Below are 17,821 nucleotides of genomic sequence, written 5' to 3' on the forward strand. Positions count from 1 at the left end.
TAATACCCACATCCAAGGGTAGCAATACATTTAATTTGCATTAGGGAATATTTCCTGGGCATTGGTACCATTGTTCACACAAATTATTTTACATGAAAAACATCCTCCATTTACTCTGAAATATGCACTTCCCATTTTCCCCAGGAAGTAGTACCAATTACAAGCATAATATTTGTAACAGTTATCTCTGGCAACTCCCCATGTCCTCAGAGTGTCTCTATATTGAGTTTTTTCTGCCTCTCCCTATACTGTAAAAATCACTTTCATATTATATGCTCAGTTTCACCCTATTAATACCCATGTATTTTCATAGACCCTTCCTTTTTCCAGAAAACTGAAATAATGAGGAATACTTTTCTTTTCTTTTTTTTTTTTTTTTTTGAGACGGAGTCTCACTCTGTCATCCAAGCTGGAGTGCGGTGGCACGATCTTGACTCACTGCAACCTCCGCCTCCCGGATTGAAGCTACTCTCCTGCCTCAGCCTCCTGAGTAGCTGGAATAACAGGCGCCCGCCACTACGCACAGTTAATTTTTTGTATTTTTAGTAGAGACGGGGTTTCATCATGTTGGCCAGGCCGGTCTCGAACTCCTGACCTCGTGATTCACCCGCCTTGGCCTCCCAAAGTGCTGGGATTACAGGTGTGAGCTAGCGCACCCGGCCGTGAGGAATACTTTGACCTCAGACACACATGGATAGAAATACTGGTTCCAAGTTCTATAACTTGTGTGAGCTTGAGGAAGTTATTTATATTATTTAACCTCCCCACTCCTCAACCTCTGCATCTATAAGAAAGGCAAATGATTGTAAGTAACAATTACACCTACACCTTAGGCTTGCTTTGTTCGTTTACGTATGAAAAATCATTAAATACTTGATTTAATGGCTGATAATAAATTGTAGATATTACTATCGTTCTAGTGATTTCCATTATTAGTTTCCAGGGAATTACAAAGATCAGAACTTTGGAGATTTGTTAAAAATATACCCACATCCAATGGTACGTTAAGGAATGTACCCTTGTACATTGTCTTGCCTCCACTCTTAGGCAAGACAGATGATCGCTTGCAAGCCTCAGTGCTTCAACTTAAAATTGGGAAAAGAATACTTTACTTAGAGAATCGTGGTAAGGGCTCAGGCTTACATTTAAAGGTATTCATTGAGGGCAAAGCAGTATGGATTCATTGACGAGCAAGAACAGACACTGTTCCTGTCCAAATGCAACTTACATTCCAGGGAGACCGACATCAATCTAGTTATTACACTTACAAATGTAAAATTGGCATCAATCTAGTTATTACACTTACAAATGTAAAATTGGCAACGGAAGAAAGCTCATGGTACTATGAGGAATATAGGACTTTCATTAATGCAGTTTAAGGAAGTCTTTCCTAAAGAAAAAATAGTTTCCCTGAGATCCAATCACGAACTAAAGATAACTAACTAGGCAAAGCCAAACGCAAAGCTTTTCAGCTAGAGGGAACCTCAGGTGCAAAGTCCAGTCGTGAGAGAGACTGATGTGTGGAGTTCACGGAGTATGAGGCATAGGCTGCAGGAGACAGCAAACCATGATTTGCAGATGAAGAAGCATTTAAAAGTTAGACACGCACGGCATTTCAGGAATTTATATATAAGAAGTGTTATAGAAGATAACACCTCTAAAATGTGTAGTATATATATCAGGTTCTTTTTTTTTTTTTTTTTTTTTTTTTTTTTTTTTTTTTTTTTTTTTTGAGACAGTGTTTTGCTCTTGTTGCCTAGGCTGGAGTGCAATGGCATGATCTCGGCTCACTGCAAACCGCCTCCCGGGTTCAAGCAATTCTCCTGCCTTAGCCCCCCAAGTAGCTGGAATTGCAGGAGTGTGCCACCACGCCCGGCTATTTTTTATATTTTTAGTAGAGATGGCGTTTCGCCATGCTGGCCAGGCTGGTCTTAAACTCCTGACCTCAGGTGATCAGCCTGCCTCGGCCTCCCAAAGTGCTGGGATTACAGGCGTGAGCCACCGCGCCCGGCTAATTTTTGTATTTTTAGTAGAGACAGGGTTTCGCCCTGTTCGAACTTCTGACCTCAGGTGATCTGTCCACCTCGGTCTTCCAAAGTGTTGGGATTACAGGTGTAAGCCACCACGCCCGGCCCAGATTCTTAAAATGTTAATTTCTGCCTCCTCTTTCCTTTATCTTGTCAAAATAACCAGAATCTGGGCGCGGTGGTTCGCGCCTGCGATACCAGCATTTTGGGAGGCTGAGGCGGGTGGATCACCTGAGGTCAGGAGTTCGAGACCAGCCTAACATGGTGAAACCTCGTCTCTACTAAAAATTAGTCGGGCGTGGTGGCACATTCCTGTAATCCCGGGATTACTTGGGAGGCTAAGCCAGGAGAATCGCTTCAACCTGAGAGGCCGACCGAGAGGCAGAGGTTGCAATGAGCCAAGAACGTGCCATTGCACACCAGCATGGGCAACAAGAGTGAAATTCCGACTCAAAATATAAAATAACCAGAATCTGAGATCTGGTGTGAGTTAACCTCTAAGGAAGTCAATTAAATTTCCTTCAATAAGTTTGAAACAATTCATGTATCAGCATGATCATGAGAGTTCTCTTAGTGCACTGGGGGTAGGGGGTTGGCGATCGACCATCAGGAGAGCCCAGTCTTTGCCACTTGCGGGGAGTCACTTATTGCAGGCAGGGTGTTAACTGAGTTTAACACTAGAACACAAAATGAGGACATAATCTCTCTGAACGTTGGTTAGGAAAGTAGAAACGCCCTTCGAGTGTATGTCTTTTCCAGAAGAAAAACTGTCCTAAAGTTCGCGATTTTTACTAAAATAGGCGACGAAACACACAAAGTCGCTAAACTTTTTAACCCTTTCGTTTTTTCTTTCTTATTTCAGAGAAATCTCGCAAACGGCGTGAACACTAAGCTGATTCCAGAAAGGGTCTGGTTCTCTTCCTTCACTCACGATGGTTGCCTGCTGGGAGCTCGCTTCGAACCCAGCTGAACGCTCATTGCTGAGTCCTGGAAGAAGGTCGCGTTTGTACAGAAGGCTCCTGGCAGCTAGCTGGGCCCGGAGTCCGCCCAGTGCGCACGAAGCCGGGCCCCGAATTCCCACTGGGAGGAACGCACTGGAATTGAAATGTCTAAGGTCAAGCCCCGCTGAGAATCAAGTCCCAGAGGATCTTCTCGGGTGGTGGAAACTTGAGGGGGAAAGGCGGTCACGAAACTTCAAGTCTGTTAGTCCAATACAGATTATCCAGGCCGCTGACGGCAGGAATATCTTCTTATTTATTCCTTTACCCTTCTCTCCTCACAACTCTTCCTCCTCGTGCACAGTTGATGGGTTTTAGAAATATTGTGTGGCACTAACAGTACCGATAGTACTACTACTAATAATTGCCCAATACGTCTGTTATCCGTTAACTGACACTCGGTGGCGGCCGCTGCGGAAATTCGAATTACCGGAACCCCTCAAACTTAGTGAGGTAAGAATCAACCGACGCGAGGTTTCCGTAGTGTAGTGGTTATCACGTTCGCCTAACACGCGAAAGGTCCTCGGTTCGAAACCGGGCGGAAACAAGAGAGCCGGGATTGGTTTTTGTTGCTGCTTGGTTTCTATTCCCTCTTACACGCACAAACCCGTTTGGGCTTCTGGACTTTAAAAATACACAATTCTGAGTTCGATTTGTTTGTGGTCCAGAGGTTTAAAATGGGATTCCAAGGAAACCAATCTTACCTGAGCGGCAGTAGGCCAAGTCCTGGACTGTGGGAGTCTCCTGGCATTGACACCTCCTAGGGTTCTGAGCCCCAGAATAGGAAGGAAAGGGACGGGAAACCTACTGGGGCGAGAAGAGTTGGGGAGACACGGACTTCAGTGTCAGTGGCGTCAGAAATCTTTCATTTTAGACTTCTGGACCACAAATCGAGCTCAGAATTGTGTATTTTTAAAGTCCAGAACCGCAAACGGGTTCGTGGGTAAAAGGCAGCCACGAAACCCTATTCTAGCCCACATGTTTCTGCCCAGTTTAATGAACCGTTAGACCTCTCGCGTGTTAGGCGAACGTAATAACCACTACACTAGGGAAACCTCGTATAACTGCCATCTTACCTTGAAACGTAAAAGTATATAATTCCCTGATTGCCCCAAGTTGAGAAATTTTGGATTTGTTCTTTCTTTGTAGAAAAGTTTCCGATTGTAGTATTGTTCTCACCCTCACTTTTCTCATTAATTGGAATCAACAATGTCACATACCGATGACAGATATATCGACTATATTGTTCGGAGTGTTCAGCGCAGCCTGTTGACAGTAGTCAAAAAACTGGGGGCTGGGCACTGTGGCTCACGCCGGCGATCCCAGCACTTTGGGAGGCCAAGGCGGGCGGATCAGCTGAGATCAGGAGTTCGAGATCAGCCTGACCAACATGGAGAACCCTCGTCTCTACCTAAAAAAAAAAAAAAAAAAAAAAAAAAAAAAAAAAATTAACCAGGCGTGGTGGCGCATGCCTGTAATCCCAGCTGCTCGGGAGTCTGAGACAGGAGAATCGCTTGAACCCGGGAGGCGGAGGCGGAGGCGGAGGTTGCGGTGAGCCTAGATCGTGCCATTGCACTCAAGCCTGGGCAGCAAGGAACCAAACTCCGTCTCAAAAAAGCAAACAAACAAAAAACTAAAAACTGCACCAGTGCCCATCAAGGAAGACCTAGAGAAAACGACGCCAGATCTGAGACTCGATAGATAAAAAGAAGAATGATGGTTGTAGATAGGTTAGAAATGAGCTTTTTTTTTTTTTTTTTTTTTTTTTTTTTTTTTTTTTTTTTTTTTTTTTTTTTTCCTTCCCTCTGTAGCTCTTAGACGAAGAATGTGATTTTTTGTCATTAGGAACTGAATGGAGTGGTCATAATCTTAGGGAGGAAATCCAAAGATTTGAAGCAGGGCTTGGAAAGAAATTAGACTAAATGGGAATATGCGGGCTGGATCAGGGAAGAAGGGAGGTGGCTCCAAAAGAGGGGAAGATATGTTTTAATTGGAAAATGATGAGAGAAATTGGAGCGGTTGGGAACTAATCTTTAATTCTTGGCTTGTAGATGTCGTCCAGTGAAGAGTTTTGGTTTCTTGGTTTTCTAAAAAATTTATTAAGGTGTACTAGTCAATGAACACATTTGACATCAACTTACAAATTTAATTCATCGATAAATGCCAACAAAGATAAACATAAAGAAAACTATAACTGCTCAAATTATATAAAAATGATGAAACCAAAGATTTAAAAAATCTTAGGGAGGCAGAGGCAGGCGGAACACTCCAGGTCAGGAGTTGGAGACCAGCCTGGCCAGCAGGGTGAAATTCTGTCTCTACTAAATTAAAATGATTGCCAGTCAAGATGTCAATGTCAGTCCTGAAAAGTGGCAAGATTCTTGAGACTTTTTCATGTGTGATCATGGTTTAGATTTTAATCAAGGTTCAGAAAACTTAAAACAATCTGTGAGTGTTGGACATTCCTAAGTGGCGTGCTGCTTATGTGGAATTGTGGACACAGCGTTAGCATTAAACAGTCTTAACAAAGAGAAGTACTATAGAAGGTAATAAGAACAGTGGACTCTAGAAAAATCTCTGCCAAGTCTGTCGAATAACAATGTTAGGAAGTTGTTTTCTGTATGTAGTTGTTAACACGTTCGCCTCACACGCTGAAAGTTCTCTGGTTAGATACCAGATGGAAATGCCTCCTAAGACTATTTCTCCTTCCCAACACTTTCCATCATCGCCCTGCCATACCTTTCACCTTTTCAGGAATATTCAAATGAATTTATTAAAGTTTATTCAGTGCCCCGCCGGGCGCGGTGATTCACGCCTGTAATCCAGCACTTTGGGAGGCCGAGGCGGGCGGATCACATGAGGTCAGGAGTTTGAGACCAGCCTGGCCAACGTGGTGAAACCCCTTCTCTACTAAAAAATACAAAAATTAGCCTGGCGTGGTGGCCGGCGCCTGTAATCCCAGCTATTGAGGAGGCTGAGGCAGGAGAACCGGGCAGGCCGATTTTGCAGTGAGCCGAGACCGCCACTGCATTCCAGGCTGGGGGACAGAGTGAGACTCCATCTCAAAAACAAAAACAAAACAAACAAACAAAACAAACAAACAAAAAAAACACACAAATAAAATAAAGTAAAGTTTATTTAGTGCTCAATGTCAGGATTTAACACCTGGACGTGAAGAAGAAAGAACCACATAGTTAGCTTAAGGCAACACAAGGCTTACGTTAAGAGAGAGCGCGCGGGCGCGTGCGCGCCCGCGCGCACACACACACACACACACACACACACACACACACACACACACAGAGCTGTCCATTTGAGGATCCTAGGAAAAGTGGCATTTTGCCCCTGAAGAAGGAAAGTCTTTTTGAGTAAAGAATATGTACCTAGCCGGGCGCGGTGGCTCAAGCCTGTAATCCCAGCACTTTGGGAGGCCGAGACGGGTGGATCACGAGGTCAGGAGATCGAGACCATCCTGGCTAATATGGTGAAACCCCATCTCTACTAAAAAATACAAAAAAACTAGCCGGGCGAGGTGGGCGAGGTGGTGGGCGCCTGTAGTCTCAGCTACTCGGGAGGCTGAGGCAGGAGAATGGCATAAACCCGGGAGGCGGAGCTTGCAGTGAGCTGAGATCCGGCCACTGCGCTCCAGCCCCGGCGACAGAGCGAGACTCCGTCTCAAAAAAAAAAAAAAAAAAAAAAAAAAAAAAAAAAAAAAAGAATATGTACCTGTATGTGTGAGTAAAGATAGACATATAATTAATACGTCTTAGAATACCCAAAGAAACAGAGCAGCAGATAAGACAGAAACACCTTACTCTTTAGGGTTTGGTGTTTTTCTCAGATCTTTTATGTGAAAATCTGCCTAGAAAAGACTTCAGATGTTAAAATGCATTTTTCATTCGCCTCTAGTCTATTGTTAATAGTTTATCAGTTTTGTCATTTATAATTCTTTAAGATGCCATCACAGTCTCTTTTTTTCAGAAACTTTGGTGTTATCCTAAGTCCAGAATCACTCAAAGAGGAAGAATAGCTATTACGGTAATCAATTTAAAGTTTAAGGCCGGACGCAGTGGCTCACGCCTGTAATCCCAGCACTTTGGGAGGCCGAGGTGGGCGGATCACCCGAAGTCGGGAATTCGAGACTAGCCATGACCAACATGGAGAAACCCCACAAAATTAGCCGGGCGTGGTGGTGCATGCGTGTAATCTCAGTTACTCGGGAGGCTGAGGCAGGAGAATCGCCTTAATCCGGGAGGCAGAGGTTGCGATGAGCCGAGATGGCGCCATTGCACTCCAGCCTGGGCAACAAGAGCCAAACTCCGTCTCAAAAAAACAATCAGAAAAGTCATTAGTGGTCTATTCTAAAAACGTTTTGAGTGCCATCTCTATTCCAACAGCGTTGAGGATTTTTGTTTTTTGGTTTTTTGTTTTGTTTTGGTTTGGTTTTTGAGACGGGGTCTCTCTGTCGCTCAAGCTGGAGTGCAGTGGCGCCATCTCGTCACACTGTAAGCTTCGCCTCCCGGATTCAAGCGATTCTCCTGCCTCAATCTCCGGAGTAGCTGGGATTACATGAGTCTGCCACCACGTCCGGCTAACTGTTGTGTTTTTAGTAGAGGCGGGGTTTCGCCATATTGGCTAGGCTGGTCTCGAACTTCTGACCTCAGGTGATTCGCCCTCCTCGGCCTCCCAAAGTGCTGGGATTACAAATGAGAGCCACCTTGCCCGGCCAAAAGTGCCTATTTCTAAAGCTGTTGAATCTGCATCACTTGATCTCAAACGGTAGGGCAAAGGAGCTAACCTCAGCTATGTTAGGCTACCTAGCCTTACAATAGGACAAATACTGTGTCTTGAAGATATCATGAATCAGGAACGCTTGTTGTCATGAAACTGTTGGCACTTTACACTTCTCGCCTAATGTATCTCCACTGTTTTCTGGCAAGGTTTTTAAAAGCCTGAATATTACAGGAGTTATTGGTGGTAAATTCAGTTGCACCAGGTGAAATTACAAAACGTGTAACTTACAGAAAGCAAGGCCCCGCTGGGATTCGAACCCAGGATCTCCTGTTTACTAGACAGGCGCTTTAACCAGCTAAGCCACGGAGCCGCAGCTGAACAAAATCTGAATTATATATTATTTGAAAACTATTTCACACTTCTATAATTAGAAACAATCCCAGCAACTAGTTTGTTAGACGGCTTCAAAACAAAAATAGACATCCAGGTCTCAATGAAAACCAAATAACTTTATTTTGAAAGGATTAATACATGGGCTGGATTGAAATGACTATTTCCTCTTGAAAAGTCGTCCCTGCCGGGCGCGATGGCTCACACCTGTAATCCCAGCACTTTGGGAGGTCGAGGCGGGCGGACCACCTGAGGTCCGGAGTTCCAGAACAGACTGGCCAACATGGCGAAACCCCGTCTCTACTAAAAGTACAAAAATTCGCCGGCGTGGTGGCGGGCGCCTGTAATCCCAGCTACTCAGGAGGCTGAGGCAGGAGAATCGCTTGAATCCGGGAGGCGGAGGTTGCAGTGAACCGAGATCTTGCCACTGCACTCCAGGCTGGGCGACAAGAGCGAGACTCCGTCTCAAAGAAAGAAAGAAAAGGAAGGAAGGAAAGGAAGGGAAAGAAAGAAGGAAGGAAGGAAGGAAGGAAGGAAGGAAGGAAGGAAGGAAGGAAGGAAGGAAGGAAGGAAGGAAGGAAGGAAGGAAGGAAGGAAGGAAGGAAGGAAGGAAGGAAGGAAGGAAGGGAGGGAGGGAGGGAGGGAGGGAGGGAGGAAGGAAAAAGTTGTCCCAACATGGAGACCGCTAGACTTACTATAGGCTCTGGTGGCCAGGTAGGGAATTTTGCTGAATCTCAAAGGAAAAATGAATTGGCTTTTTATTAACCATCATTTTGTTTTAACCACACCTGTTCTCTTCTCTGTTAGTGTGGAGAAGCAGGGGTTATTGGTGGAAGATTAACACATGTCTGACACATGGTTGCTGTAGGAAAAGAACTATGAGGATATGTGCTGCATCTATCAGATCCCCTCCCCCCCCCCATTGCTCCTCGGCCTTTTGACTAAGATCAAGTGTAGATTCCCCCCTCCCCCGGGTGGTGGCCCTCATTCCTCAACGACAGGAATATTAACTACTGATGGCTCATATCTGGGTCCGACTCTGGGATCTACCTTCAGTGGAAGGAAAGTCACTTGCTCCAAGTCACACTCCACCACCGGAGCAGTTCAAATCCAATGACTGTTGATGGAGGAATTCATAGGTCTGCCCTTCCCGCCTCCCTACTATAATTAAGGACATTTGTAAAGGACCATTCAGATTTATACACAGTTGTGAGATGGGCCGGACGTATGTTGCGCCTGTATTAAATTCAGCTTCTGCCTTTTTTCAATCCTGCTCACCTCACCCTCTCACAGATGCTGATTTTGAGAGCGTTTCCAATAAACTTCCCGCACACAAATCTCCATCTCAGTGTCTGTTTCCTAGGGAACTGACCGATGACAAAAAGCAAGCGACTGATGCCTACGGTGGTCTCTTGAGGTCAAAGTAAGTCTAAATGTGGCCCAGTCTTTCAGGAATCATTTACCATAATAATTGTCCTAGTAAAACAATAATGATAATAATAATCTGTGCCACAAACTTTGAGCATTTCACTACAGAACAAAACAAAGGAAGACATCTGTTAGTTGATTAAAATAATGTACAGGCCTGGCATGGTGGCTCACCCGTGTAATCGCGGCACTTTGGGAGGCCGAGGCGGGCGGATCATTTGAGGACAGGAGTTCAAGTCCAGTCTGGCTAACATGAAACCCCGTCTCTACAAAAAATACAAAAATCAGCCAGGCGTGGTGGCGCGCACTTGTAATCCTAGCTACTCGGGAGGCTGAGTAACGAGAATCGCTTGACCCGGGAGGCGGAGGTTGCAGTGAGCCAAGATCACGCCACTGCACTCTCGCCTGGGCAGCAGAGCGACACCCTGTCAAAAAAAAAAAAAAAAAAAAAAGTACAAAGTTAGTGAAAGGAGCTGAAGGACAGGAAGGTGATTTATTGTTGATGATGTTAAACTAATTTTAATTTTTCCTAATCAAAGAGTTGAAATGTAAAGTTAGAAAATAAATGGCAAATTTGGCTAGTCAAAGGATATGATTCTCATTTCTAAGGCAAAGACATGAATATAAAGCATTAAACGCATTATATACTAATAGTGCATATCCAAGATAAGACTTTACAATTTACATATATATAAATACGTATATGCATATACGTGTAAATAGAGGGGGAGGGCATAAGGAGCGCATTAAAATGTACATAGGCCAATTAACTTTTGAAAATATTATTACCCTTAACTAACAGAAACAGTCGTGGTAGGAAGAGGGTAAAAGTAGAATCTTGTCAAGAAAACAGACAGTAAATCATGAATTAGCTGCTCCAGTGGCCCCTCCCTGGGTTGTCACCTGCCATCAGGCTCTGTCTGGAAGAGGGGCACCTCGCAGGGGCAAATGTTTCACGCCTGCTTCCTCTGAGTTGTCGAATCCCGGCCTCGCCTCCTCCTCCCTTTTCAGATCGTAAAATTTCTCTCCCCTGCAGATAACGGCCCTTACTCCGGAAACGCCCTGGCTCCGTAATCCCTATTATTGTTTGGGGGATTTGGTTCTGCCAGGGACGAGGCGAGGTCAGATGCTCAAGAGAAGCTGTCTCCACCGTCGTTTTGCCTCAGGGGATCCCAGTTCGCTCTCGAGCGCCACTAGCCGTCCTGTGACGGGAACTGCAGCGGCAAGTGTGTGACTTTCTTGAGCGTAGCGTCACAGGCCTGGGACACGCCGCTGAGACTTCAGGGTCGTAGTGACAGAGGAACCACCCAAGGCTAGGCGGGGAGAGGGTGCAGTTCCCGGATCCCTAAACCTTCGGGAAGAGCCGACCTGTCCTGAAGGGTCTCCAAGAACAGAGAGGACACTGCGCCACTCACTCGGGAGCCGCGTCCTTTCAACCATAAGACGGCTCCGTGGGCCAACGGTTGCCTGATCCAAGATATCAAGCTTGGATGCAACTTTGGATTCACCCCAGGCAAAAGGAAGGAAGCCCCGATTGGGAACGTTGTCCTGAATATTCTCGGATCAGAATTAGCAGGATAAGAAAAGCTGTTTCCCCATAAGAAACAGGGTTCTTCGGTGTTCAATGTGGAGCTCCGCCACTCCCAGTCCGGGTGAAGGAAAAGTGGAAAACAAAATGAATGTAATTATCTATTCGAAGATAAATTTCAATAAAACATGCCGTTTGATAGTAATTTATAATGTGGAAGTATAGAACCCTATCATCTGGCCGGTTAGCTCAGTTGGTTAGAGCGTGGTGCTAATAACGCCAAGGTCGCGGGTTCGATCCCCGTACGGGCCAATTATTCACTGTGGTTTTACCGCTGGTATTCCAGATGTCTATCAAACGTATACCTGTGTGTTCCTCCAGGCTTAACTTTGCGCCGGCAAAACCAGTCTGTGGTCTGGGAAGTTTCTCTCCGTCCCCTCCAAGGCATACCCACAAAACAAAAGGGCTTACAGGCACCTTACAGTGGCAGAGGTACGATGAGAGGCTTTTGTGATTCTTGTCCTCCTCTGCCCGGGGAAATTTTCTTGGAGTAAAATGCTGAATTATTTGATTACTTTAAAAAAAAAATCACATGTAAAACCTACCCACCATTTGTATCATTCATGCTGGGTCATTCCATTTTCTTCTTTTCAGTCTAAGAGAAAACAAGATTATAAAGTGAGATAGAAAAAATTTCCAAAACTTCAATAATAACAATGACAAAGATCTTTGTTTTATATACTCTGAACACTTACTCCAACATGAACAGGATACATACCTTTAAAAATATTTTTCTAATTTAAGAGTTTTGTAAAAAATAAAAACACCTTATTATTATACAAAGCAGAAACTTTTTTTAAAAAAAAAACTTTAAAAAGACATATTAAAAAGTTATCTTTTTTTTTTTTTTGAGACAGTCTTACTCTGTAGGCCAGGCTGGAGTGCAGTGGCCCAATCTCGGCTCACTGCAACCCCTGTCTCCCAGGTTCAAGCGATTCTCCTGCCTCAGCCTCCCGAGTAGCTGGGATTATAGGTGTGCAGCACCACATCTGGCTATTTTTGTATTTTTAGTAGAGACGGGGTTTCGCCATGTTGCCAGACTGGTCTCGAACTCCCAGGCTCAGGAGATCCACCCGCCTAGGCCTCACAAAGTGCTGGGATTACAGGCATGAGCCACGGAGCCCAGCCTTTCCTTCCATTTTTATTCTTCATCAGCTCAATTCTTACCACCACCTTCTATAGGTAAACTCTGTCCTTAATTTTTCATATATCCGTACTGGGTTTCTTTATTTAAATACTGCATTTATATTTATTATTTGTTCCTCTTTTTCACACAAAAGAGAGCTTAGTTATTTACTTGTTGTTCTGCGTTAATGCTTTTTCTTAATGTATTTTAGATGTGTTAAATTGCACTTTTCAACTTTGTACACTGTTAAAATCAGAGCTTGTTTGGGAGGACGAGGTGGCGGATCACGAGGTCAGGAGATCAAGACCATCTTAGCCAACATGGTGAAACACTGTCTCTACTAAAAACACAAAAATTAGCCGGTGTGGCGGCAGGCGCCTATAGTCCCAGCTACTTGGGAGGCTGAGGCAGGAGAATTGCTTGAACCCAGGAGGCTGAGGCTCCAGTGAGCCAAGATCATGCCACTGCATTCCAGCCCAGGTGACAGAGCAAGACTCTGTCTGGAAAAAAAAAAAATTAGAGCTTATTTTCAAATGAGTTGATCCTACTAGCCAGGAGTTGAATCTAGATTCTTCTTGTACACTGTACAAAATGCAGGCTTTTTCATCCTAGGAAAGAGGATGGTGAAGATGCTGTCCTTAATTTTTTTTTTTTTTTTTTTAGACGGAATCTTGCTCTGTCACCTGGGCTGGAGTGCAGTGGCCGGATCTCAGCTCACCACAAGCTCCGCCTCCCGGGTTTATGCCATTTTCCTGCCTCAGTGTCTGGAGTAGCTGGGACTACAGGCGCCCGCCACCTCACCAGGCTAGTTTTTTGTATTTTTCAGTGGAGACAGGGGTTTCACCGTGTTAGCCAGGATGATCTCGATCTCCTGACCTCGTGATCCGCCCGTCTCGGCCTCCCAAAGTGCTGGGATTACAAACTTGAGCCACCGCGCCTGGCCCTTAATTTTCTCTTGTAACGTGAACAAAGCACTTTCTTTCCTAGACCATATGATCATCAAAGAGGTTTGAATATGGGCTCCCAAGCTGTACAATGATCAAAGGACATTACATATAATTTCAATAAATATTTATTCATCTCTCACTCTTCACTATGGCAATCTGCTATCTCTCGTGAAAAGATATGAAGGAAATAATACTAAGTAACAGAGTACAAAAAGATGCGCATGTATGAATATTATATATATGTATATATGTGTGTGTGCTAGCTAGCAGTCTAGCTCTATTGCCCAGGCTGGAGTGCAGTGTCATGATCTTGGCCAACTGCAACTGTACCCGGCTGAAAGCCACTCCATCTTGGATGTTAATCCACCATGTTGACTTCTGATTAACCCCAGTTCTGGGAATGCCTCTAAGAGTTCTACTTTGAGATACAATAAATCCTGCAATTAGGTGAAAACAACCTTGATGTTATTGTAATCACATACTTACTATATGTAAATCCTGCCCTTAGGCTGGACGTGGTATGTCACACCTGTAATCTCAACCCTTTGGGAGGCCGAGGTGGGCAGATCAGTTGAGGTCCGGAGTTTGAGACCTGCCTGGCCAACATGGTGAAACCCCTATCTCTACCCAAAACACAAAAATTGGTTTTGGCATGGTGGGGCGTGCCTGTAGTCCCAGCTATTCCAGAGGCTGAGGAATGACAATCGCTTGACCTGGGAGGGCAGAGGTTGCAGTGAGCCAAGATCTGGCCACTCCAGCCTGGGTGACAGAAGGAGATCCTGTCTCAAAAAAGAAAAAAAAAAACAAAAAAAAAAAAGCCAAACCCCCGGGGTTCATAAGCCCTGGGTTTGGCCGGTGACAATGTGTGGATCCATCATCTTGTCTAGCTGCCACTCAAGACATGGCTTCTGTTACTAAATGTTTCTTTCTGACAAACTGAATTGTCAACCTCTTTCTTTGGCCTCTCATCTTCCTCAGCCTTCAGGAGTAGACTTTTATAAACCTGCTCACGGTGGCATAAGACTGATAGCAAACTACATCAGATTATAACAGCTTTCAGAGGTAGTGATGGTGGGCAAGTTATTAGTCTACAAGAGAAAGATACTCTTTCTGCATCAGACGTCTCATCAGCAACCTTGAATGAATGTTAGGAGAAAACAAAATAATGTCTCAAAATCTGGAGGAAAAATGTTTTAACACAGAATTCCATAGCTATGCATAACATTAAATGTGAAGTTGGAATAAAGACATTTATAAACCTATGACGACTCAAAAAGCTGATCTACATTTTAAGAAGCAAACTGAATATATATACTACAGGGAGAATAGGGAGGAAGAAAGAGAAAGACATAGAACTCAGGAAATGATGGATCCAATCTAGGAACTCAAAAATGAAAAACCACAGGATGACAGCTATTCAAGAAACCTAGAATGCAACTAATCCATACAGGAGCAGGAAGCTAAAGGACTCAGAGAAGGAGATTTATCAGAGAGGAGGGGATCATGCAGAATAGATTTGAGAACTTGGTAAGTGGTAAGACTGTTGAGTTAGAATGCATCATTCACCTGCAAAATAAAAAATAAAAATGGGAAAAAGGAAGAATAATCCAATTGGCTTAGGACAGAAATACATCTCATGTGACAGGGAGTACAGAGGTAGGTACTCTGACTCTTTCTCTATGATTGGCACTGTTCTACCACATCTGGTGTTGGCATTACACTTAAGCTGTCTAATCTTACAGCTATAGTTAATACTGCTGCCACAAGCAGCAAAGTGATTTTTTCCCCAAGCATTGAAGGAAAGTCATAACCCCTCCTCCCAATTATGAAAATATTATTATGCCAATTTAGGTCCCTTAAAGATTACATTGAACCTTAAACTTTTCTGTATAACAAATAAAACACAGGTACTTTTATAGTGGTCATAGAACCAATTTATATATAATTTTTAAAGAATGATTAATAAGCAAGGCAATTAGATGGATGTTTATATTACACAGAAGATACAATTAAATTTTTTGGAATTCTTAATTTAGCAGGTGGTTGTTTCCTTTGTTTTACAGATAGTCCTTTGAGAATTATTACAGTTAGGAAATTAAGAACAGGAGCTTTCTTCAAGATAACATAGGGACAACTGTGTCTTTTTTCTCCATACGAATAAAAATTTACATCCTTCCTATCTTCTATTTTATGGCCAGAGAAAACTCTGAATATTCAGGTTTATCCCAAAAGTTTCTAAAATGACTACATTGTTCAGAATTATGCTCCCCTTCTCCCTCTCCTTCCCCTCCTCCTCCTCCTCCTCCTCCTCCTCCTCCTCCTGCTCCTTCTCCGAGATGTAATCTCGCTCTGTTGCCCAAGCTTGAGTGCAGTGGTGTGATCTCAGCTCACTGCAACCTCCGCTATCTCGGTTCAAGACATTCTCTTGCCTCAGCCTCTACAGTAGCTGGGATTACAGGCACCCACTACCACGCTCAGCTACTTTTTGTATTTTTTGTAGACTTGGGGTTTTACCATGTTGGCCAGGCTGGTCTCCAAGTCCTGACCTCAAGGGATCCGCCTGCCTCGGCCTCCCGGAGTGCTGGGATTACAGGCGCAAGCCACCACACCTGAGCAGAATCATGCTCTTAATTGTACTTGAAAAACCTTTATCTGAAAAAACTTTTTGAGTTTTTGTTTGTATGTTGTTGTTTTTGCTAAAGCTCACAGTTTCTGACCCTAGGCAAGTTTTTATTAGTCATAGTGCATTAATAACAAACAAATACAAATAGGGCTAATAGGAAAAAAATGACTAAGAAACTAGGAGGCAAGAAACGGGAGAATTACAGGTTTTGCTTGAAGGAAAAGTGGAGTGGGCCAGGCTCGGTGGCTCATGCCTGTAATCCCAGCACTTTGGGAGGCCCAGAGGGGTGAATCACTTGAGGTCAGGAGTTCAAGACCACCCTGGCCAACATGGTGAAACCCTATCTCTACTAAAAAATACAAAAATTAGCCGAGCGTGGTGGTGCACTCCTGTAGTCCCAGCTACTCGGAAGACTAACGCAGGAGAATCACTTGAGCTCGGGAGGCGGAGGTTGCAGTGGGCCAGATTGCACCACTGCACCCCAGCCTGGGTGACAGGGTGAGCTGTCTCAAAAAAAGAAAAAAGAAAAAGTGGAGTTTATAATTTTCTGCCGCTACCAATTCTTATCCAGCATCGTTAGAGTAGGTAGTTAGGCAGACATGAGCAGAGCCAGAGAGCACTCCCAACCCAGGAATGTCAGGCAACCATCAAGAGAAGGTCAGGTGGCTGTTAACACCGTCTCTCTAAAATAATAATTCGTTGCAGCCAGTGACAGGTAAAGGCAATCTCCCAATATAGAGAAAACACCTGAAGCTGGTGATCAGCAGCTTCCTGATAAGATTTCAGGAGTTGGGCATGTGGGCTGAAGCACAGGCACCAAAAGACAAAATGGCTGATTTTAACTGGTAAACGACCTTCCTTTAGGAACAAGACTGGTAAGGGAAAAACGCCTCAAATGAGCTTGCGCATGACTTCATTAATACACTGCGCATGTTCCCCTCCCAAGCGCTGTCAGCCTGCGGACAGCCTGCCTCAAGGTAAAATCAACGGAGCAGAGATGCAAAATCCTGGAGACATGCCAAAGTCTGAAACCCCAAGTAAAAAGTCAAACAGGGCACTTGGGTCTCTCAAGGTGCCTGCTTGGCCCTCTAACAAGTGTACTCTACTTTCTTCCATTTCTGCTCTAAAACTTTTTAATAAACTTTCACTCTTGCTCTTAAACTTGCCTCCATCTCTAACTCTGCCTTATGCCCCTCGGATGAATTATTTCCTCTGAGGAGGCAAGAATCGAGTTGCTGCAGACCCTTACAGATTGGCGCTGCTAACAGCATGATAGGATCCATTTGAAGGGCTAGATTAAATTTGTTTCTCTGAACAAACAAAGCGACCTTTGCACTCCTACAAAGCAATGATTTTTGTTTTGTTTTGTTTTGTTTTGGAGACAGTGTCTCACTGTCACCCAGACTGGAGTGCCCTGGCTCGATCTTGGCTCACTGCTACCTCTGCCTCCTGGGTTCAAGCGATTCTCCTGCCTCAGCCTCCTGAGTAGCTGGGATTACAGGCGCATGCCACCACGCCCAGCTAATTTTTGTGGTTTTTTTAGTAAGGAAGGCGATTCACTGTGTTAGCCAGGCTGGTCTCGAACTCCTGACCTCGTGATCCGCCCGCCTCAGCCTCCCAAAGTGCTGGGCTTACAAGTGTGAGCCACCGCGCCCGGCCAGCAATGATTTTTGAAAGTAGAATTTCTAGATGGATTGTTTGTTTGTTATATGAAGCTTCACTCTGTTTGGAAAGCTTTTGTGCTTACAACCGAGCTGCATGGGTGGGTTTTTGAGGCTCTTGTTCATTCTCTGCCTGCCCTTTCCCCCACATTAAAATGAAGATGATAAAATACCAATTTGCATTTTACAATAGCACTTGAAAGGGCATGAAAGATATAACTGTCAAAAATAGTTATTCATGCCAGGCTTGGTGGCTCATGCCTATAATCCCAGCACTTTGAGAGGCCGAAGCAGGTGGA

General features: G+C 44.3%; 3 non-coding genes across 3 annotated transcripts; 2 read left to right on the plus strand and 1 right to left on the minus strand.

The window, feature by feature from the left end:
* Positions 1–3,499: 3,499 nt before the first annotated feature.
* TRNAV-AAC lies at positions 3,500–3,572 on the plus strand. The gene has a single exon. It is a non-coding gene; the product is annotated as a tRNA-Val (tRNA).
* Positions 3,573–8,055: 4,483 nt separating this feature from the next.
* Positions 8,056–8,129, minus strand: TRNAT-AGU. Its single transcript has one exon. It is a non-coding gene; the product is annotated as a tRNA-Thr (tRNA).
* Positions 8,130–11,343: 3,214 nt separating this feature from the next.
* On the plus strand, positions 11,344–11,417 carry TRNAI-AAU. Its single transcript has one exon. It is a non-coding gene; the product is annotated as a tRNA-Ile (tRNA).
* The last annotated feature ends 6,404 nt before the right edge of the window (positions 11,418–17,821 follow it).

The sequence above is a fragment of the Rhinopithecus roxellana genome, chromosome 4 (assembly GCF_007565055.1).
Source record: "Rhinopithecus roxellana isolate Shanxi Qingling chromosome 4, ASM756505v1, whole genome shotgun sequence".
Taxonomy (NCBI): Eukaryota; Metazoa; Chordata; class Mammalia; order Primates; family Cercopithecidae; genus Rhinopithecus; species Rhinopithecus roxellana.